Here is a 23,602-nt window from a genome sequence, read left to right as displayed (position 1 = left end):
CTCACCGTATATTACTCCTAGGTACATTCAAGCATTATAGACATAATCAAATATTCAATGCAATCATAGCAAAATAAATTTCAAGTATATTAACAATAACATGGATAACATGTTTATTTAGTCACATGAACTTACCCCGAATGCAATTTCGGCTAATTACTCCATTTTAGTCCATAACCTCGTACTTTCTAATTTAAGCCCGAATCTCAATTTTATTGATTTATAATTATAAAATTCACTACTTTAATCATCATATTAACCAATACATTCCATAATTTATACTTTGGCAAAATGATCATTTTGCCTCTAGACTTTGACAAAAAATTACGATTTTACCTCTAGGCTTGTAAATCAATTTTTATCGAATTTCCGCCCTTACCAAGCCTAGCCGAATTATTTTTATAACTATAGCAACTCACAATTTCAATTATTTCACACATTGTCAACCTATTTTAAAGACTTCACAAAATAGTCCCTTTAGGTGTTTTTCATGAACACCACTTCACAAAAGTTGTTTATTACACCACCATGACTTATTTTCTTCCATAAAAATTCAGCAAACAACATAAATATTCACATGGAAAAACCCTAGACTTTCAACCATTTTTACAAAATAATCCCCCTATTAGCTAGATTAAGCTACAAGGGTTCCAAAAATACAAATATCATAAAAAATGACCATCAAAATCACTTACTTGCAAGGGAACTAAGTGGCTGAAAATTTAAGCTCTCAAAACCCCCATGTTTGCTGCCATTTTTGGTGGAACAAGAAGAAGAAAATTGTTCTTTATTTTATTTTATTACCAAAAAAAGGCACATAATGTCTACCAAATTGGACATTTCAACTTTCTTGTCCCCTATAGCTGGCCATCACTCCCCAAATGGCATATTTGCACTTTAAATACCTCCAATTTTATTTCTCTAGCTATTTAACATATTTTGGTAGTAAAACAAAACTTTTTCCCTTTATGCGATTTAGTCCTTTTTCGCAATTAAGCTGACAAATGGTAAAATTAGTTCACCAAAATTAAAAAGATTCGAAGTTCCTATTTTTCAATCTAATACAATATTTAATAATATTAAATTAAATAATAGGAGACTCAAAATGAAAGTTTCTTTTTCGCACTCACTCTCCATCACATTGGCAGAACAAAAGTGTCATATGTATCGATATGGAAATATTTGATATGTGAAGACATGATTTGATTTAGGTTTCTATCTATTATAGAATAGATAGAATATATAGATAGAAATGGATCTTGTTGTGTTCTGGAATCAAAGAAAGATAAGATGTTGAAAAAGGCTCTTAGGTTGTAACTTGAAATAAACTGACAAATGGTAAAATTAGTTCACCAAAATTTTCATACACTTATATAATCATGCTATAACACAGAAAATAATGTTAAAATAATTTCTCAACCTCAAATTTGTGGTTACGAAACCACTGTTCTGACTAAGCCCTATTTTGGGATTTTACAACCTTCACATTTAAAATATGTTTATTTAGGTAACGCTTATACTTTGCCTGTGATTGTTTCAGTAGAATTAACTTGTGAAGTATTTGGACGAAAAAGGGACGATTGATGGAAAATGAAGACTGGACCCCATTATGAAAGATGTAGTAAAGAAATAAATCATCAAGTGGTTTGATGCGGGTTTAATTTACCCCATCTCAGACAATTCATGGGTAAGTTTGGTCCAGTGTGTGCCAAAGAAATGAGGTATCACGGTCATTGAAAATGAGAATAACGAGTTGATACCAACTAGAATGGTTACGGGATGGAGAATTTGCATCGATTACCGGAAGCTACACAAGGCAACTAGGAAAGATCACTTTCCTTTGCCGTTTTTGGACTAGATGCTGGATAGACTCGCGGGGCGACACTATTACTATTTTCTTGATGGATACTCGGGGTATAATTAGATTACGGTAGCATCAAAAGATCAACACAAGATAGCATTCACCTGTTCGTACGGTACATTCGCATTTAGACGCATGCCATTTGGTTTATGTAATGCACCTGCTACATTTCAAAGATGTATGATGTCTATTTTTACTGACATGGTTGAGGAGTATTTAGAAATTTTTATGGATGATTTTTCAGAATTCGAAGATACATATGATGATTTCCTAGCCAATCTAGCCAAGGTACTAAGGTGATGCAAAGAAACAAACCTAGTACTCAACTAGAAAAAGTGTCATTTCATGGTGCGAGAATGTATTGTTTTAGGGCATCAGATAACAAGACATGAAATAGAGGTTGATAAAGAAAAGTTAGATGTTAGAGAGAAACTCCCACCTCCAACATCTGTAAAGGGTGTTGGGAACTTTTTGGGCCACGCTGGTTTTTATCGAAGATTTATCAAGGACTTCTCCAAAATTGCTAAACCCTTATGCAAATTACTGGAGAAGGAAATGAAATTCAAATTTGATGAAGAGTGCTTAAGAGCTTTCAAGGATTTGAAGAGTCGATTAGTTTCGGCACCCATAATCGTCACACCAGACTGGGATTTGCCATTTGAATTGATGTGTTGTGACAGCCTTAAAACGACCCTAGTCGGAATGTGGTTTCGGGACCACAAAATCAAGGCATAAAAATAATTTAATATTCATTTTGATGCCTATAATATGTGTTAATTCGTGTGTGACATTTTGATGTTTTGATTTAGAGTTATAAATGTGAATTTCACTAAAAGGACCTAGTAGTAAACTTTGAAAGTAGGATAGGAAATGTGTGATGACTAATTGAATCATGCATGCAAAACAATGGTTTTGCATGTCAAATACCCTTTCTTTTTATAAGTGGTGGCTGGCCATGATGGTCACATATATATAATATGTATTAAATCTTAATTAAATGACTATTATTTTATGCAAAAGAAAGGTAATAAATAAAAGAAAGAAAAAGAAAAAGGTAATGAAAACAAAGCTTGTATCCTTGGTTCTAGCTTGGCCAAAACTTAAAGGAAGAAAGGGATATAGCATTCGGTTGTCTTAAGCTCAAAACAAGGTTAGTAATTCATGTTAGATTTTGGAATTTTAGCTTAATTTAAGTTAATTACTAAGTTCTTTAATTAGCCTATGTTAAAATTTTGGACTTGGGTGGTGAATGAAGCATTCGGCCATGGTTGTTAGTGAAGAAATTTGATTACCTTCTTCATGTTTTAATGAGTAAATGTGATATGGGTGTTAAGTCGGAATGATGTTTAAGTACGAATGTGCTTGGATGGATGTGCTTATGAGTATGACTTGAGATAAAATGGTGGTAATGTTGTATACACTTGATAAGTATGTTAGATGGTTTGAGATTTGAACTAGTTATCAAGTTCTTTAGGTAGCCCATGCTAGGCATTTTGATTTTGGCATGACTAGGACTTTCGGCCATAGTAGCTATTGAGGGTTTAGGTTTGTGATTCATGTTAAATTGGATGATAGGAAGAAAATCGGCTTGTGTATGTGTAGTTGCCGAATGTGAATTTAGGTAACCTTTCTTGTAACATTGGCATTTTAAAAGTGATGGAATGGGGATTTAAGCTTCATAAGATTTTGTTAAAGATGAATGAAAAAAAAATGTGTATTCGGCTAGGGATGATATGATTGATTGGTGAAGGGGCTAATAGGGATTTTTAATGAAATTATGCCAAGGCCGAATGTATCATGAAGTAAATAAAATGCTAAATGCGCATTATGTGCTTATACGTATAATCGGCTAGGAAGGTTTGATATGAAGCTTTGATAAGTTTGAGAGATGAATGACCGAATGAGCAATAGGTTATGTATGGATGAATTTTATACATATGTTTGTGTGTAGCATTAGTAATTTAATGGCATTCGACATTGTTTAATTAAAATTTGAAATGAATGCTTGGAAGATTAAATAGGTCGCTCTAATGACCAAATATGCTAAAAGCTAAAATATGGACAAATGATACGAATGAATTGGTTTTTTTGAATTGTATATGGTAGCTGTATGTATGTGTTTGATTGAGAAGTAAATTTGTTTGAATTAGCTCAAGAGCTTAGAGGACCAAAGTTGGATAAAGGGAAGGAAAAGTGATCGAATAGCCGTCGAAATCGCTCGACAACATCCGAGGTAAGTCTTGAGTAATGACCCTACTTGAATTATATTGAAATGATTTGTCATATTATGGCGGATAGCCGAATGTGCGTAGGGACTACGTTATAAAGTCAATTGAAATCATGCTTTTGTGTGTGGCTATTGAGCCAAATTGGAAAGGTTTGATAAATGTTTTGTGTTTGAGCCTTAGTAACGAAAATGAAATATGGATGTGTCATGATTATTGATATATGTGTGCATGAGCATTTGAATGATACCCGGCTAAGTCCGAAGGCATTTATGCTAGTGATTATATCCGGCTAAGACCAAGGCATCCGTATGAAGTTGTTATATTCGGCTAAGACCAAGGCATTTGTGCGAGTTGTTATATCCGCTAAGACTCAAGGCATTTGTGCGAAGTTGCTATACCCGGTTAAGACCAAGGCAATTGTGCTTGTGGTTATATCCGCTAAATTCAAGAAACTTGGTTTGAAGGTGAGCGTTTTGTGCTGTAATAAATTCAATTAATACGCTCGAAAAACCCAAACTATAAGGTATGTTTGCATGTGCATCGGAAAAGTCGATTCGTTTGAAATAGTATTCGTTCAATCGACTAACGAACTTTCGGCTCTTAGATAGGTTGATACCTTGTGTGTGTATATGTTGATGAAGTGTGAAGTAAGTATGATTATGAGAATGTGTATTAATAAAGTGATTCATTTAGCTATGTGAACATAATACTTTAGTCAAAGCCGATTTCATTACTTGAAACTTACTAAGCATTAAAATGCTTACCCCGTTGCTTTGGCTCTTTGTTTTCTAGATTTTGTTCGTTAGCTATCGGATTCGGGATCATCGAAGTCGACGTCATCCACACTATCAAAGCCCTTTGGTACTCTTTTAGTTGAACTCTGGATATGGCATGTATAGGACTACCCTTTGTTGTTTTTCAAGTACTTTTGTGATGTATGTGTGTACCATGCGAAAATGGCTCGTAGAAGTGGAGTACTGACATTAGACCATTTGTGTTTATGTATATATATATGGTTTCATGATGTGACTATGGACTGGAATGGAAGTGTTGGGCAAATGATCAGCCATTGGAATGGCTAAATATGATCATATGTGGACCTATGTATGACAAAACTCTAGTTGGTCCATGGGAAACCACAAAATAGGTAAAATTTACCTTGAAAACAGATGCTGACAGCAGCAGTGGTGTGGATTTGAAAACTCACTAAAGTTTGTAGGAATGGAATTAAATAGTGAATAAATTATGTAATTGAACCTTGATGAATCTATTTTCATATGAAAGTAACGAAACGATCATATGAACAGTATATTAAGAGATATTAAAGTTCTCGTGAAGCAGGGCCAGAACGGTTTCTGGATCCCCTGTTTCGACTTTGAAAATTTACCATAAATTATCCAGAGATAATTAGAAGTCATGCCTTATATGTATAGATTCCTCTTTGAGTCTAGTTTCATTAGAAACAAACGGCATGAGTATTGAAGCTCTTTACATGGAGATATCCAAGTCGTAATACATGAAGGTCAGAGTAGTCAAACCCAGAATCAGGGGAGACTTTAACTAATAAACTGTACCACTTGGCCTGACCAAAAATTCTAGAAATAAATCCACAGATGGATATATGAGTATAATTTCAGGAAAAATTTACAGAATCAGTTTTCGAGTTTTGGAACTCGAGATATGATTTTTAAGGCGACAGTGACGCAGTTAGCCAACCTGTCTGGAATTTCTTTTTTTTTAAATGGACTGTGAAAACAAAGTAATTAAGTCTGTTAGCACCTCGCGTTCGACTCCGGCAACGGTATCGGGTACGGGGTGTTACATGTGTGACATAAGTGACTTCACGAGAGGAGCTATTATGGGTTAGCGAAGGAACAAAGTTTTTCATCCCATCTACTACACAAGTCGAACTCTGACAGGAGCTCAACTGAATTATACGGTAACAGAAAAAGAGTTACTTGTTATTGTGTTTGCTTTTGAAAAGTTCTGATCTTATCTTATAGGTACCAAAGTAACTATCTATATGGACCACTCGGCAAATAAGTACTTACTTTCCAAGAAAGATGCTAAGCCAAGGTTGATTCGATGGGTACTTTTACTTCAAGAGTTTGATCTAGAAATTCAAGATTGAAAGGGAGTAGAAAATCAAGTAGCAGACCACTTACCTAGATTAAAGCCGCAAGAAGGGAATCTTTTCTTATACCAATTCGAGAGACATTTCTAGATGAACAGATACTGAAGGTAAATCATGTCCATAATACCCTTTGGTTTGCTGATATTGCTAACCTTTTAGCTTGTGGTTTGATGCCGATTAATAAAACGTATCATCAAAGGAAAAAGTTTCTTCACGATGTGAAGTACTAATTTTGGGAAGAGCCATATTTATTTAAAAATTATGCAGATCAAATGATCAGGAGATGCGTGGTAGAAGAAGAAGTACAAAAGAATCTATACCATTGTCACTCAGCTCCGAGTGGGGGACACTTCGGAGGAACTCGTACTGCAGCCAAAGTATTGCAAACCGGATTCTTTTGGCCAACACTATTCAAGGACGCATATGCTTACGTAAAGAGTTGTGATCGATGTCAAAGTGTTGGAAATGTCACCAATAGAAATGAGATACCTCGAACAAATATCATTGAGGTAGAATTGTTCGATGTATGGGGTATTGACTTTCTTGGTCATTTTTCGCAATTTTTTGGTCACAAGTACATATTAGTAGCAGCAGGCTATGTGTCTAAATGGGTTGAGGCTGAATCTTATCTGATAAATGATGCTAGGGTTGTGATGAAGTTTTTGCAGAAACACGTGTTCATAAGGTTTGGAACCCCAAGAGCTATTATTAGCGATAAGGGTCTCATTTTGTGAACAAGTGGTTGAAATGGTTATTAGATAAACATGGAGTGAAACACAAGGTCGCTTCAGCTTACCATCCGTAGACGAATGGGCAAGCTGAACTGCCGAATAAGAAGATCAAAGGCATACTTGAGAAAGTAGTTTGCCCAAACCAACGAGATTGGTCCAAAAGACTGGATGATGCTTTATGGGCTTACAAAACAACATGCAAGACACCTTTAGAGATGTCACCCTATAAATTGGTCTTTGGGAAAGCCTATCATCTGCCTTTCGAGTTAGAGCACAAAGCTTACTGGGCCCTAAGACAACTCAACTTGGATCTTAAGCTTGTTAAAGAGAATCGGATGCTCAAACTCAATGAGCTAGAGAAATTCTGGATGTTCTCATACGAAAATGCCAAATTACTCAAAGAGAGACTTAAGAAATGGCATGACAAGAACATTCGAGTTCGAGAATTTGAAACAGGTCAGCAAGTCTTGTTATTTAATTCTAGATTAAGGTTCTTTCCAGGTAAACTAAAATCATGTTGGTCCGGTCCATTTACGATTCATCGCGTCTATCCATATAGAGTTGTTGAACTCCAAGGTAAGAGAGGTAATTTTCAAGTTAATGCGCAGCGTCTAAAACATTACTAGGGAGATAAGACTGAACGGAATCAAATTTCGTTCATTTTATCATATGTTTAAATTTTCTTATTTTCTTTTTTAATAAATTATTTAGGTTATATTTTCGGGATTAGTATGTTTAAATAAATTCTGTCTAGGAGATTGGAACTTAAGTGGGACCGCTTGTGACCCCTCCAATCTTTCCTAGGAATTGATTTTAACATAATTTTCCGAGAAATTATTCCCTCAATAGAAAATTAATTTTTTGGTTTTTCAAATAAAAGGGTCAATTTTTATCCAAATTTTAAATTGCAACTCAATTTAAATTTTTCATTAAGTCTAGGACTTAATTGAATTTTTTTTAAATTTGGTTGCTCTTTTGTAAATAGTAAAAATCGATTCTCTTTTGTAAATATTTTCAAAAGGCTTCTAGAATAAACGTTTTAGTTTAATAAAAAGATGATAATTATTAATATATAATTATATCTATTATAATATATATTAATTATTATTAACTTTATATAGAGTTAGGATTAGTGTTAACTTAGTCATATTTTATTTGATAAGTTTTTTTCCAAATAATAATAAGAAGATGATAATCTTTAATATATAATTATATCTATTATAATTTCTATATTAATTTTTATCAATTTAGCATAGAATTAGGATTAGTTTTAATCATATTTCATTTTTGTTTAAATAAATTAATAGCATTAATAATTTAATATGCATATATTTGATTATTAATTGTTGTTAACTTTGAGTAGAATTTGAATTAGATTTTTTTTAATTTGTTAAATCGTATTAAGAATTCTACTCTAATTCCTACTCTCTCACTATAAATACCACCAACCTTCTCCTTCATTCAACACTCAAACTCCATTCCTACCAAATTCCAATCACCTAGTGCCGCAAGCCCCCTCAGCCACTACACCGCCCAACAGCCATTCGGCCAGCAGCTCACACCATTCGCACCTAGCAGTCGCTCCTTGTCGATGCACCTGCGCACGTCCAGCTCCAGTGCACGTCCAGCTCCAGCACTCACCAGGCCCGCACCTTGGCGCCACACCTGCTCCTCGCTCCAGTTCGCGCACACCAACGTTGCGGCCTATTGCCCGTGCAGCTCATCAAGCCAAGTTATGCCGCTTCTTGCTCCTGCTTGACGAGTCTGCTCGCTATCCAACATCTGTGCTATACATCAGTCCCATTACTCGCACCAGCCCTGCACCAATATCCTTAGTCGATAACCCTCCAACCTACCTTAAATTGAAAAATGTTGTTTCGTAATTATTTGTCTTAGGAGCTTTTAATTTTTACGGAAAAGGTGGTAAGACCAAATTTTCTCTTAAATTTTAATTTTATTCTACTAAGTAATTTTTCAATTTATTGAAACATTAATATTTTTTTGTTAATTAAATTTTTTAGAAAATAATTTTTCCCATCTTTTTTTCAGGTTAACCATGCCTTACAAGAGAACTCGTGCCTGCGCCCAAATTGATGAAACAAAAAACAAGTTCTATTGTGAAGAAGCCAAAGCAAGATATGAGAGTATCTTCAAAAAATCAACAGATGGATCCAGAGAAAGGCTTTACGTTGAAAGAGAGCAACTACAAAAACTTTATGGCGTGTATTTGTCAAGTTGCTGAAGTCCTCAATTAGGAATTGTTTTGTGAGAAGAGACCTAGTGTGGATGAGGTGTTAATGCGTGAATTCTATGAGAATTTAACCTCAAGCGAGTTGACGGAAGTTCCAGCTCGCGGAATCAAGGTACCAATAACTTCAAACTCTATTAATGAGTTCTTTGAATTGCTTGATTTCAGAAACGATAAATATTCTTCCTTGATGAGCAATATAGAGCCTGAAAATTTGCAAGAAATTCTCGAGGAACTTACAGTTACAGGTTCTAAGTGGACTGTGTCAAAGCAAGGAATCTACACTTATCGAAGAGAATATTTGACACCACTCGCAAAGGTATGGTTCTACTTCATCCGTTTCAGCCTTATGTCTAGTTCACATGGAACTACGATTTCATTAGAGCAAATGGTCTTATCATACTCGATTTTAACTGGAACGACCATTGATGTGGGAAAAATCATCCTTAGAGAAATGCAGAATTGTGTCGTTAGATGTTCTGGCCTAGCCTACTTTCCCTTTACGATAACAATTTTATGTTTGAAAGCTAAAATTCTTGTAAACATAAAGAAGATAGGGTGAAGCCATGGCATAATCACAGATTGGGACCTCTACCAAATAGCTGGAGATCCTGTTCTATAGTAGCGAACTGAAGAAAGTGAGGATCCTGAAGAAAAGGAAGAAGACCACACAGAGATCGAGCCAATACAATCAGCTGAAGTCCCTGATAAGGTGGAACCACTGAAACCAGAAGTTGAACCTAATGATGAAACTTCATGTTCAGAGCTCAACCGCCTAGCCCAAATTTTTGAGATAAGCTGTCAAAGTTGATGGACATAATGCAGCATATGCAATGGCAGCAACAAGCCTACTAGAGATACTCAAAAATAAGGGATGACTCGATGAGAAGTGCTTTTAAGAAAATTTACAATGATCCATTTATTTTTTTTCCTGAATTTCCATATTTTATATTTGAACCATGGAGTCCATTATCGAAGAAAGAGTGAAGCGATTCATGCAAAGGCAATAAAGATGAAGCAAAAGATGAGTCGAATTCAAAAGAATCTGCAAATAAATAAAAGGGAGGATCTTGACTTTATTTTATTTTTGTTCTTAGGTCATTTTAGAATTAAGTTTAAGTAGGAATTTTTATTTTGGCATAATAAAGAAAGAGATGGAAATCATGAATAATGAACAAATCGCAAAGTATAAAGTGTGGCAATAGGTATATACATGTCTAGGATTGGATCTAGAGAGAGCTTGGTACTTAAGCAATCAATTTGACTCACCTCCTCTTTATAGTATCTATTTTTAAACAATGAGGACATTGTTCATCTTAAGTAGGGGGAACCGAAAAATTGAATTTGAATTATTTCCATTCGTAATATTTTTTCTTTTAATTATGATTAAGATATATTTTGTTCAATAATTTGAAATTTTGTTAAGTATACTAAACTTAAGTATAAATAAAGTTCTATTATTTCAATAAATTATTACGTTAGATTAATAATGATATGAATGTATTACTAATAAAGCATGCAAATCGTACCATAAATTTTTAGTTGCTTATGAAAGTTAGGCATGCATGAAAGTTTAAGTCTTTAGAATTGACTTAGTAGTTTCTTGAGGCGAACTCCTAGGAAGCATGGAACATTGGAAATGATTTAGGCAACTTTTGTTTGGACCCTTTGAGCCTTTCAAGCCAACCATGATGAAATTTTTATCCTTTGAAACCCAACTTTGAGACTATATGGCCTAATTTTATTTGAACCCTTGCAAATTTAGCCATCACTTCTCTCTTAAGTATCATAAAATTGTCCCAAACACTAGACTCAATACTATTCAAAGTATTCTTTAAAGATAAGTTTGGGGGAGTTGAAAAGAAGTATCGAATACTCTAAAATTATAGTACATTCAGCAAAATGTTCGAATTAAAAAAAAAAAAAAGAGAGCACGAGTTCTTAAAATAAGATGTACAAAAGAGCATGTGAAAGCAAAGAAAGTTGATGTATTGAAGGTAATTATTTCGAAGGTCCGATGCAGGCTGAGTCTAGGGTTTAAAAGCCTAAATTTATCTATCTTTTACCTACCCTTAAGCCCACCCATATTACAACCTTGTTAAAGACCTATTGATTCAAAAGTTCCAATGCTACCTACATTAGTGGAGAGAAATTGCTACGTACAACATATGAAGAAATAAGTTAAACTTAATGATTGCAGAATAATCTTGAATAAAAGGAAGAAAATTACATTGGTAAGGTTTAACATGACTTTATTAGGAAGCATTTAGTCTAATTTTTCTATCATAATAGTTGTTGAGATTAATTTGAATTATATGTATACTTAAGTAGCATAACTATCAAATTTCTTATCTTTGAGCATAAGTACATTAAATTCATAATTTTGAAAAAAATGTTGTTCTGAAGGAATTTTTCAAAGGTGTTTCCGAGAAATTCTTTTCAAAATTTGTGCATTACTCAAGAAGAGCAATGAATTAAGTTTGGGGGTGTGAAAACACAAAAATTTACACACTTTTTCATACCATTTTTAACTTAAATTCATGCGAATTCGATTAAATTCTTGTTGAATAATAATTAATTTTATAAAATAATTAAAGTTCACTTAAAATATGAACATATTGAATTTTATTTAATTTCATAATTATTTTTTATTAATTTTGGTTATTTTCGACAGAATTGCACAAAGGGCGAAAAATGGCTTGGTAGATACTGCTAGAAGCACAAAACCGAGAAGCAATTTGAAGTACCAAGGAAAATTAATTTCTAGCCTAAGACAGTCCAAAATTATGTGTATTAATTAATAATTTAATTAATTTTAATTTATATCCAATTTAATTTGGGTTAATAAATTATTATTAATTAATTATGAAAAAATGGTTCGATTGAACCGAACTGAGTGAACCGGACCGGCCAAGGAGAAGATAGCCCAAAACCGTCCAAGTGCTGAACCAATTCAGCTTACTAGCTGATTATTTAAGCTGCAAAGAAGCCCTTGAAGACTTGTTCAAATTGCAAATCAACCTCTCCACAATTGATGGCTTTGAAGATTTGCCCCAAGCCAAATTTAGCAAAGTTGAAGCCATCAACTTTGCCACATAGATGACCGGGCAAGGGGTGGCTCTTTGGCTGCTATTTTTAGAAAATTTTAGCTGCCACATTCAGCTATAAAAACCCCCATTGGCTGATCATTCAAAGCAACCCTCATTCATTCACATATCTTCTCTCCTCTATCACTTTCTCCTCTCATTTTCCCATTCCAAGTCCCTTGCTCTTGTGCCGATTTCTCCCCTTGAGAAAGGGTTCTTCTTCAGCCATTTTGGAGCAGCAATTTAGTGTTCATAAAAGCCTTGATCGGTAAGGACAAAAAAGAAGGAAGAACGGAACAACCTAGTCAAGCCACAAAAAAACACCGAATTTGATTCTTGTCCCCTATCTCTTTAATTTTTGTTGTTATGATGAACATATCTATGAATATTCATGTTGTTGGAATGGTTAATTTAACCAGTTTAGCTTGAATTTAACTCGTGTTGGTTTTATTGAATTTCATTTGCTTAAACTATTAAAATTGTGTTTATGCTGTTATAGGCCTCGATAAAATGTTTGATTAAGTAAAATCATGCCTAAGTTATTCTTGCATTACAATTGTGAGGTAGCTAATGAATTAATTATTTAAACGGATTTAAATTATAATTAATTGACACAATACTTAATCAGTACATGTTTATTCTTCTAAGGTAGCTAAAGGTAAATTTAGCAATGTATCTGGCGATATACTTGCCTAGCATAACTTGCAAGATTATGGTGATTAAACTGTTTCAAGGTAAGGATACCTTGTTATCTCACATAGTCTTTTATGTGCTTATTAGATTTAATTAATCATTTGAATTGACTTTGGGATATGCAAGAGATTAGTTCAATTTAATGAGTATGTATGTGCCATAACATGTTTGCTTATTAAAATCTATTTAATTGTTTGAATTAACATAGGGATATGTTAAGAGATGAATGGATTTGTGTAGGTAAGTATGTTCATAAGTTAGCAAATTACTAAGTTTCCTTGAATTTATTCGTAACAACATAAACATGAGTTAATAATTCTAAGTTAAAAAAATGTAATTAATCCAACACAAGTTTGTCATCTTGATTAAATCATATTTTGAAATCGTGCATTTGAGATTTATTTCTTAGTTTACTTTGTTTAAAATCTTAGTTTTTAATTAACCTCTTCAAATAAAATATTTTTCTTCACCACAGTATTTTAAATAGCATTCATAAATAATTCTTTTCGCAGTCCTTGTGGGTACAATAACTCGACATTTACTTGTCACTTTATCACTTGCTGCGATTGTGTACACTTGCACATTTCCGTCGTTCCAAGTTTTTGGCGTCGTTGTCGGGGACTGTTTTAAAAAGTCATTATTTGTGAATTTGTTAGTTTACATTTTGGCTTGTTTTTTATGTTTAATTTTTAACTTAATTAATTTTTCTGTGATTATTTCAGGTGTTTATGAGTATTGACCGAATTATTGACCTATTCCTTGTAGACTCTGAGACAGAACGAACTTTTTGAGAGCGAAGAAGACAATCAAATCAGATAAGAACAGAAGAGAAGAGATGAACTTTGAAAATCCAAATCAAGAAAATGGAGCAAACCTTACTTAAAATCCTATCCTTATTGTTGATGATAGGGATAGAGCTTTAAGATAGTATGCTTTGCCAGTATTTAATGATCTCAATCCGGCTATTAGGAGACCTAAAATTGAGCCATAATAGTTCGAGCTGAAGCCAGTCATTTTCCAGATGCTTCAGACAGTGGGCCTGTAACACCCCTTACCTGTATCCGAGGCCGGGCTAAGGTACGAGGCGTTACCAGAAAAACATACAAACATTAAACTAAAATACGAGCCATAAAATTTTATTCATATTTCAAAGCGTTCATTCTCTTACACATAGTCCCTTATTTGAGTCTACGGAGCCCAAAACATACTTTAGAAAGGGTTTGGGACTAAACCGAGAACTTACGAAAATCTTGGAAATTTCATGCTTTAAGGCTCCACACGCCTGTCCCAAAGTCAGTGTCCATATACTACTGAGACACATGGTCGTGTCTCTCACTGTGGAATATACCTAGGCTATTTTCCAAGCTTTGGTCAACCTTGATCTCTTACACACTTATACAAAATCAAAAGCATATAACATGGTATTCATTTAATGATTATAAATCCTCAATTAAACCACAAACATAGCATTTGTATGTCATCATACATGTGTCTCTCATACTCATTTTACCTTGTTTATTATAGTACCACTTATACATTTATACCAAGATTATCATCTTACCAAATATCTTCAGTTTAATCATCAAGCATTCATATTTAAAGCTAAATCATATCTTTATAAAATACCACGATTCAGATGCGCAGAATAACATGTTTGCCTGAAACATTTCAATTCAATTCCATACACAGCAAGCATTACATTGAGACTAGTCATATATATATACATGTCATGATACATAACATTCTCTTTTTGTTTTCTTATAAACACATATCATTTATTTCATTATATCAATATTTCATATACCATAGTTTCCATGTATTCCACATATATTTATTTTCCTCCTCCTCCTCTCCATTCCACATCCTTAATGTATATAGCATTCTTGTAAGTACGATTTCACAATTTACTAATAAATGTTCACATCAAACTGTCCACACGAGTCATAGTCACTTAATTATTTATAATTCGAGCTACAGAGCTCCAAATTAAGATCCGTAAATTTTCCCTGAAACTAGACTCACATATAGTTCCACCATAAAATTTTCATAATTTTTAGTTTATCCAATTAGTACAGTTTATTCATTAAAATTTCCCCTTTTTCACTTTTCGACAGTTCGACCTCTCTTCACTAAAAAATAATTATCTCACAAAGATGAACTCGGATAATGTTCTTGTTGATTTATCTTGAAAATAGACTCATTATGGATTTTAAAATATAATTTTAGCCTCTAATTATTTTTCTCCAAATGTTTGTGATTTTCCAAAGTCAAAACAGGGATCACATAATCATTCGAATCGGTCTCACGAAAACATAAATATCTCAAAATATAGAACTCCATTGCTTTCTATGTTTCTTTTATATGAAAATATACTCATTAAGCTTTAATTTGATATCTCATTCAGTCTCTGATTCAATTTATAATATTTTGGTGATTTTTCAAAATCACGTCACTGCTATCTTGTCCAAAACAGCTTTTAGTGCTAATTCACTCTTTCACACTTTCTTTGTATTAACCTCATTTTAACATACATATCACAAATCATTTTCACCACATTTCATACATCACAAGTATAGGCCCATGATCACAAGGTCACCATAAAATCATCCTCATGTATAACTTACTTGTTTATAACCTTACCACATCCTGGTCACTTAATGAACACATCATTCACATAACCAAGTTCTCGCACATATTCATCACAAAACTCACAAAGCAATACATAGAGAGTCTCCGTTGAACACTTTGGATCAATCCTCGATACTTGGTGGTTTCAGCACATAGCTCCACCCATCATATAGTTCAGCTCTCTTGTACACATGGTGAACACTTAGTACCACCCATGTGACCTAGCCGCTTTATCTCGTAGCTCTCTTGTCTACATGGTGTCCTTCACTTGGAACCACGCATGCGACCTAGCTACATATATCCCGTAGCTCTCTTGTCTACATGGTGTACACATAGTATCACCCATGCAACCTAGCTACATCATAATGTCTTGTAGCTCTCTTGTACACATGATGTGCACTCAAGACTATACATGTGACCTAGCTACATACCATCTGTATCATCCAATCTTCCGAAGGTTCAACCGGATTTTCTCTCTTTTCCAACAATTTCACCAATCAAGTAATTATCCACAAACATATTTCCAATATTTTTATAAAATATCATAATACAAGTAATAGTGATGTATTACTTACATATAAACTTACATCTCATTTAATATCAACGCAATAACATTAAATTACACATTGTCTTATTAAAAATCATATGAACTTACAATTTCCCATAATATCCATAATCATAGAAATCACATTTATGTATGATAATTCAATGCACTTCATGTACCATAGAGATATTTTTAAATCAATTCATAAACTTGGCACCATAATCATTTAATTTAACATAATTCAATTAATTCACTAAATTTAACTTTCAAATATAATTACAAGATTATTGTTGTATTATTATCATACCAACTTACATACTTTCAACACCTCGGAGATCATAGTAAATATATCAATTTTACATTGAAACATGCATAAATTAATACTTATTATACGTATGAACTTACCTTGATATTAAAACGGCCATTTTACCAACTTTCCCAATTTTCGATTTTTCTCTCATTCTAGGTTCAAATCTCGTTTTCCGGAATCTAAAACATCATATTTTACTTATTTAATTAATGTACTATTCAAAACAGTCCTTAACTAAAACTTTGGAAAAATTACAATTTTGCCCCTAAACTTTTGCATATTTACACTTTTGCCCCTAGGCTCGGGAATTAAACTTCATCCCTTATTCTTATGTTTTATGACATGATGATCACTTTTCCCTTCTATGGCAACATCAAATTCTTACTCTAACATATACTTATGACTATTAGGTATTTTTACCGATTAAGCCCTTTTGCTCGTTTTCACTTAAAACCGAGTAGCACAAGTTGTCTAACATAATTTAAAACCTCATATTGTATCATAAAACACTAGAATACACAAATTTTACCTATGGTTATTTTTCCAAATATGAACCCTAGGTTGAATTGTTGCTAGCATAAGCTAAATCAAGTTACCGGGACTCCAAAAACGTAAAGAACTTGAAAAACGGGGTTAGAACGGACTTACAATTGAGCTTGGGGGGCTTGAAAACCCTAGCCATGGAGTCTCCCTTGGTATACACGTCCATGGTGAAGAAGATGAGCAAAATTGGCTTTTAATTTTGTATTTTAATTCATTTTACCCCTAAATGACCAAAATACCCTTACTACTAAACTTTCCAAAAATTCCATCCATGTCCAATTTTTGTCCATAACTTATAAATTGGTCAAATTTCTATTTAAGACCTCCTAATTAATATTTCAAATCAATTTCATACTAGAAACTTCTAGAATGCAAGTTTTGCAACTTCTTCAATTTAGTCCCTAACTTCGAATTAAGCACTTTATGCATAGAATTTCTTCACGAAATTTTCACACAATCATGAAATCATATCATAGACCTAAAAATAATCATAAAATAATTATTTATATCTCAGATTTTGTGGTCCTGAAACCTCTGTTCCAACTAGACCCAATTTTGGGCTATTACAGGGCCACTTCAGTGGAATGCCTACCGAAGATCCTCACCTACACTTAAGACTATTTATGAACGTGAGCGATTCTTTCAAGTTAGCTGGAGTACCCGAAGATGCATTACGATTGAAGTTGTTCCCATATTCAATAAGGGATAGAGCTCGAACCTGGTTGAACTCATTCCCACCAAACTTAATTTCCACATGGCAAGAGTTAGCAGAAAGATTCCTTATGAAGTATTTCTCGACTAGAAAGAATCCTAAGTTGAAGAATGAGATCACTATCTTCCAAGAAATGGATGATGAGTCCATGTATGAGGCAAAGGAAGGGTACAAAGAATTATTACGGAAATGCCCTCATCATGGAATCCCACATTGTATGCAACTTGAGACATTTTATAATGGTCTCAATGCTCACACGACGATGGTAGTGGACGCTTCTGCTAACAGTGTTCTCCTTTCTAAGTCATGTAATGAGGCTTATGAAATCATTGAGAGGATTTCCAGCAACAATTACAATGGCCAACCAATCGAGCAGTGTCAGGAAGACGAGTTGCTGGAATACATGAAGTAGACGCTCTTACTTCACTCACATCTTAGGTATCGTCAATATCCTTAATGTTAAAAAATCTTACTACTAATGGGTCTAATAGTTTTGCAGCACAGCCACCAAATCAATTTGAAAATATAGCTTGTGTCTATTATGGGGAAGGACATTTGTTTGAAGAATGTCCATCAAACCCAAAATCCATGTACTACATAGGTAACCAAAACCAAAATCGAGGAAGGCAAGGACTACAATCTAATTTCTATAACCCATCGTGGTGAAACCTCCCAAAGTTTTCCTAGAGTAACAAGGGGTTGGAATCAGCAACACTTACGCCCAACCTAGATCGACCTAGCCACCTAGTTTCCCTAAAAAGTTCAGAAACCAACACAAGCTGAACGATCCAATGGCTTAAAAAATTTGTTGAAGGTATACATGGCTAAGAATGATGCCTTAATCCAAAGCCAAGCAGCTACATTGAAAAACCTGGAAAACCAAATGGGTCAGCTTGTAACTAAACTCAGAAACTGACCACAAGGTGCTTAACCTAGTGATACGCAGAATCCGAGGAATCTGGGGAAGGAAAATTGCAAAGCATTGGCATTGAGGAGTGGAAAGACAGTAGAGCCCAACATCATTGGAGTAGAAAAGGAGCAAGCTGACGCTCAAGAATCAGAGGAAGTTTAACCGAGTATTGAAATTTTAGTTTCACAAGAACCAGAATCTGCAAAACCCGACAAGGTAATTTCAGAACCAACTAATTCTGACTAACTAATAACTCCGCCAGATGCAGAATTGCCACAAAAGACGAATCAACCAGTTCCAATAAAGAAATCACCAACACCCTACCTTTAAAGACTTCAAAAGCAGAAGCAGGAGATTCAATTCAAAAAGTTTTTAGATGTACTCAAGCAACTTCATATCAACATCCCGTTGGTTGAAGCACTTGAGTAAATGCTGAACTACGTCAAATTCTTGTAAGATATCCTGTCCAAAAAATGAAGACTTGTAGAATTTGAGATAGTAGCTCTGACAAAGGAATGCAGTGCATATCTTCAAGACAAACTACCCCTAAAGTTGAAGGATCCTGGATGTTTTACCATACCTTGCAACATTGGAGCAACATATTGTGGTAAGGCATTATGTGACTTAGGTGCGAGTATTAACTTGATGCCTATGTCAATATTTAAGAAGTTGGGGATTGGTGAAGTTAAGCCTACTATGGTTACACATCAATTAGCAGATCGATCCGTGGTTAGGCTAGGGGTAGTAACAATATGGGCCGTGGACAGAGAGCACCTGGTAGAGGTGCTAGACAGTCTTAGATGATGCAACCTACCCTTATTTATGTTTCTCGTTGCCGAGAGGGCAAAGATGCTTTAGACATCATTATCGGTACGTCCTTAATTTATGATGTACCTTATTTTGCTTTGATAGACATAGGTTCCACACATTCCTATGTAACTAGCACTGTGTCTGAAAACTTGGGGATTTTTGTTGAGAGTATTCTAATGAGGTGACTATGCTGAGTCCATTGGGGCAATCGGTTCGGGTTAGCAAACTGTATAGAGATGTTCTGCTAGAGGTTCAAGGGTTGGTTTTTCTGGATAATTTGATGGAGCTTTTGTTTGGGGAGTTCGACTTGATTCTGATTATGGACTGGTTGGTCAAGCACCGTGTCAGTCTGGATTGTGCAACTAAGAGGGTTTTCTTGAGAACTGAGGAGGATAATGAGGTAGTCATGATTAAAGAATGTCAAAATTATTTGGCTAATGTGATCTTTGCACTGGTGACTAAAAAATTGGTTCGTAAGGGATGTAAGGCGTTCTTCGCCTATATTATTATTTTCATTTCTAAGGGATCTTCTGTAAAGGATATTAGAATGGTAAGGGATTTTCCGGACGTCTTTCCTGATGAGCTACCGTGTAATAGCCTGGTTTAGACCTTATTCAGAATAGTGGTTTTGAGACCACAAATTCGAGTCAAAAAAATATTTTAATACTATTTTTGGTGTTTACAGTATGTGAATTATTATTTGTGAAAGTTTCGTGCGCAAAATTTCATCGTTTGTGTGCTCGATTTTATAAAAGGACTTAATTGCGTAAAATGCAAAAGTGGCTAGCTATTTGTTAAAGTGCTACATTGTTATGGCTTTTATTATGTGGAGTCTTATGTTGTAAATTGACCATTAAATATTTGAGTGGACTAATATAGACAATCATTATATAGTTTCTAATTAAATACTTAAGGTTAAAATAGTAAAAAGTAAAATAACATGAAATAAAATAATAAAAAAACTAAAATTGTCATGCATTCATCTTTCTTGGCCGAAACAATAAGAAGAAAATAAAGCTTTGAAAGCTTTGAATATTCGACACCTTTGGAAGCTTCATTCGGGTATGTGTTTTGCTTGATTTTTGATATTTTTTATGTTTTTGAGATCGTTGCTTCGAATACTAGCTAGCCCATGTTTGAATTTTTGAATTTTTTTAATGTATTCATGAATTGCCATTGATGATAGCTTGTGGTTTTTGTTGTTTGATGATGTAAAATAAATATATGTTGTTAGATTATCATGTTTAATTAAGTGATTTTTGGTAAAAATGTGTATTGAGGATTAAATTGTGAAATTTGAAAATTTAAGGGTCAAAACGTGTAATAAATGAAAGAATTGGGCCGTAAGGGATCTTAGTAAAATTTGATTATGCTTGGGTGTGGTGAAATTTTGAATATTTTGTGTTTTGTGAGATAGGGACTAAATTGTGAAAAATGTCAAATGTTAGGGGCAAAAGTGTAATTTTCCCATTTATGTGTTTATGGATGAATTTGAATGAATATATGATTAAACAAGTCAAATTTTTATTAATTTAGATCAAGAAAGAGGAAATCGGATTTGGATCGGGGGAAATCAAAAGTTGTCAATTAGTCGTTTTGGTCCGTTCGTCTCCGTATGAGGTAAGTTCATAAGTGAATAAATAATGTTAAGTTGAATGTATTTATTATGTACATAGCCGAATTGAATTGTATGTATGTATAACTACATTACCGAATTTAATTTAGCATGGAATGATTTATTACGAGCATGAATCGATCAAATTACGACGTCCAAAAGCCCAATACGAACCTTAAGAATAGTTAGAATACATATGTCATGACATAGGAATCCGATATGTGATTTTGTGTAAGACCACGTCTGGGACGTTGGCATCGATAGTTGATTACATGTAAGACCACGTCTGTGACGTTGGCATTCTACGAGCTTTTCGAGCTATCCAAGTATCCTTATTGATTCCGAATGGTTCAATGGGCAATGTTGAGATAAGATTGAATGTGAAACTGAGCTAAATGGTTCAGGTATGTGCGAAGTTATATGTTCATGAAAATAAGGTAAGTATAGTACTTGAGATGATGATATAAACTATGCATGTTAGAAGAGTGATTTATATGTATATGAGATTGTTCATATTTAGCCTAGTTGAAATTATACGCTAATGTTCATTAATAATTTTATTTTTTTATGACTTACTAAGCTATTTAAGCTTACCATATGTGTGCTCGTTAGTTGTTTTATATATTTTGGAAGCTAGTTACGAGCTCAAAGATCATCAAGGAACTTCGTCACACTATCGATCGCTTTTTTGGTATTTTATAAGTTTGAACTTTGAACCTATGGCTTGTATAGGCTAGATAATATGTTTTATCTTGAAGTATGTATATATTTAGCCATGTGAAAATGGCTTGATTATAATGCTAATGGTTGTGTAAATTTTGTCATGTGTTTTGGCAATGAGGTAAATGACGGATGCTTGTTGAGTTATAGTATGTATTATATTAGTTAAGTAATATGCATGTCATATTTATGTGGTGTGCTTGGTATATGCTTACAGTTTAAAGTAATGATATGTATGGCTTATGATTGTTCATTATGGTAAGCTTGACATATTGGTATGTTTGCATTTGTTGATTTTTATGATTAGGCTCAAACGAAGTAAACATGGTTGATGGATATATATTTTGATTGTCGCTTAATATTGGCTTATTTGGAATGTATGATTTGTATTATGAATTAGTTCAAGTTAGTAAGCTTAATACAGAGTATATATGTTTGTGACGTTTGTTATAGGATTCGGTAAAGGGGTAATGATAAGCATAATGTATATTCGGCCATGATACTAATTTATTTTAGAAGTGTTTTTATGGCATATTTTATGTGATGGAATGGTATGATTATTGTGTATATATTTGATGATTGAAATTATGACCATTTGGATAGTTAAAAATGTTAAGTTAATGTTTATAATCAGCTAGTCATAATTAAAATAAGGGTACATGCCAACAATATGATCATGTGTAGTTGGTTATTTAGATTCAGCTTGTGATGGCTAATAATGATCATGATTTGTAACGGCAAAGTTAGCTTAATATTGAATGGTATAATTTTTTGTGCTACTTTTGAACCTAAATTTGATAGTCAAAATAGGTGAGAAGGGAATTGGTTATGTGAATGCAATTTATGCATGATAATTAGCATGCGAATGGGGTGTACTATGGTTTGTATTTTGTGCTCATATAATTGTTCATAGTGATAGGCTAAAATGCGAATTATATATATATGTTGCATTAAAGTTATGTTCGGCCATATGATAATGATATGTTTGGTTCATAGTGATAGGCTACAATGCAAGTTATGTTGCATTATATAATGTGTTTGGACAATAATTGGTGTGTAATAGTTTGTTTGGTTTTTAACATGCACACATGCAGAGTTAAGGAAATGATATGTGGGATATTTGTCAAATTAAATAGATATATTGGCATGTATTCGATATATGTTTGAATGTCTTAATGTATGCACATGGAATTTGTCATGTATTAAGCTATGTTATAATTTGATTATTTGAATGCTATAAAGGAGATGTACATATGATTCGTGTAATTGAGTTTATATTACCTTAAATATGAATAGTAATGAATGACTCTCCTAAGCTATGTATTGTTCGGTAATGCCTCGTAACCTTAATCTGACGACGGATACGGGTTAGGGGTGTTACATACCGGGTTTACCTCTAAATCAAGAAGTGGAATTTGGGATTGAGCTTCTTCCTGTTACAGCTCCTGTGTCTATCGCCCCCTATCAAATGGCATCGAAGGAGCTTATGGAGCTTAAGGCTTAACTTCAGGAGTTGTTGGACCGTGGCTTCATCCGTCCGAGTGTGTCTCTGTGCCGAGCACCAGTTCTGTTTGTTAAGAAAAAGGATGGGACCATAAAGATATGCATAGACTATCGGCAGTTAAACATGCTGACCATTAAGAACAAGTATCCACTTCTAAGGATCGACGACTTATTTAATTAGTTCCAATAGGCTTTTATGTTCTCTAAGATCGATCTCCATTTAGTGCATCAAAAGTTGAAGGTTAAGGAGCTGGATGTGCAAAAGACTGCATTTAGGACTCGTTATGGACATTACGAATTCCTAGTAATGCCTATTGGTCTAACTA

At 33.9% G+C, this 23,602-nt stretch overlaps 1 non-coding gene across 1 annotated transcript; it reads right to left on the bottom strand.

Annotated features, from left to right (window-relative positions):
- Positions 1 to 17,818: 17,818 nt before the first annotated feature.
- LOC128296085 (small nucleolar RNA R71) lies at positions 17,819 to 17,925 on the bottom strand. The gene has a single exon (XR_008286633.1). It is a non-coding gene; the product is annotated as a small nucleolar RNA R71 (small nucleolar RNA).
- Between the last annotated feature and the right edge of the window lie 5,677 nt (positions 17,926 to 23,602).

The sequence above is a fragment of the Gossypium arboreum genome, chromosome 7 (genome assembly GCF_025698485.1).
Source record: "Gossypium arboreum isolate Shixiya-1 chromosome 7, ASM2569848v2, whole genome shotgun sequence".
In the NCBI taxonomy this organism is placed as follows: domain Eukaryota; kingdom Viridiplantae; phylum Streptophyta; class Magnoliopsida; order Malvales; family Malvaceae; genus Gossypium; species Gossypium arboreum.
This window is presented reverse-complemented; position numbering and strand designations above follow the sequence as displayed.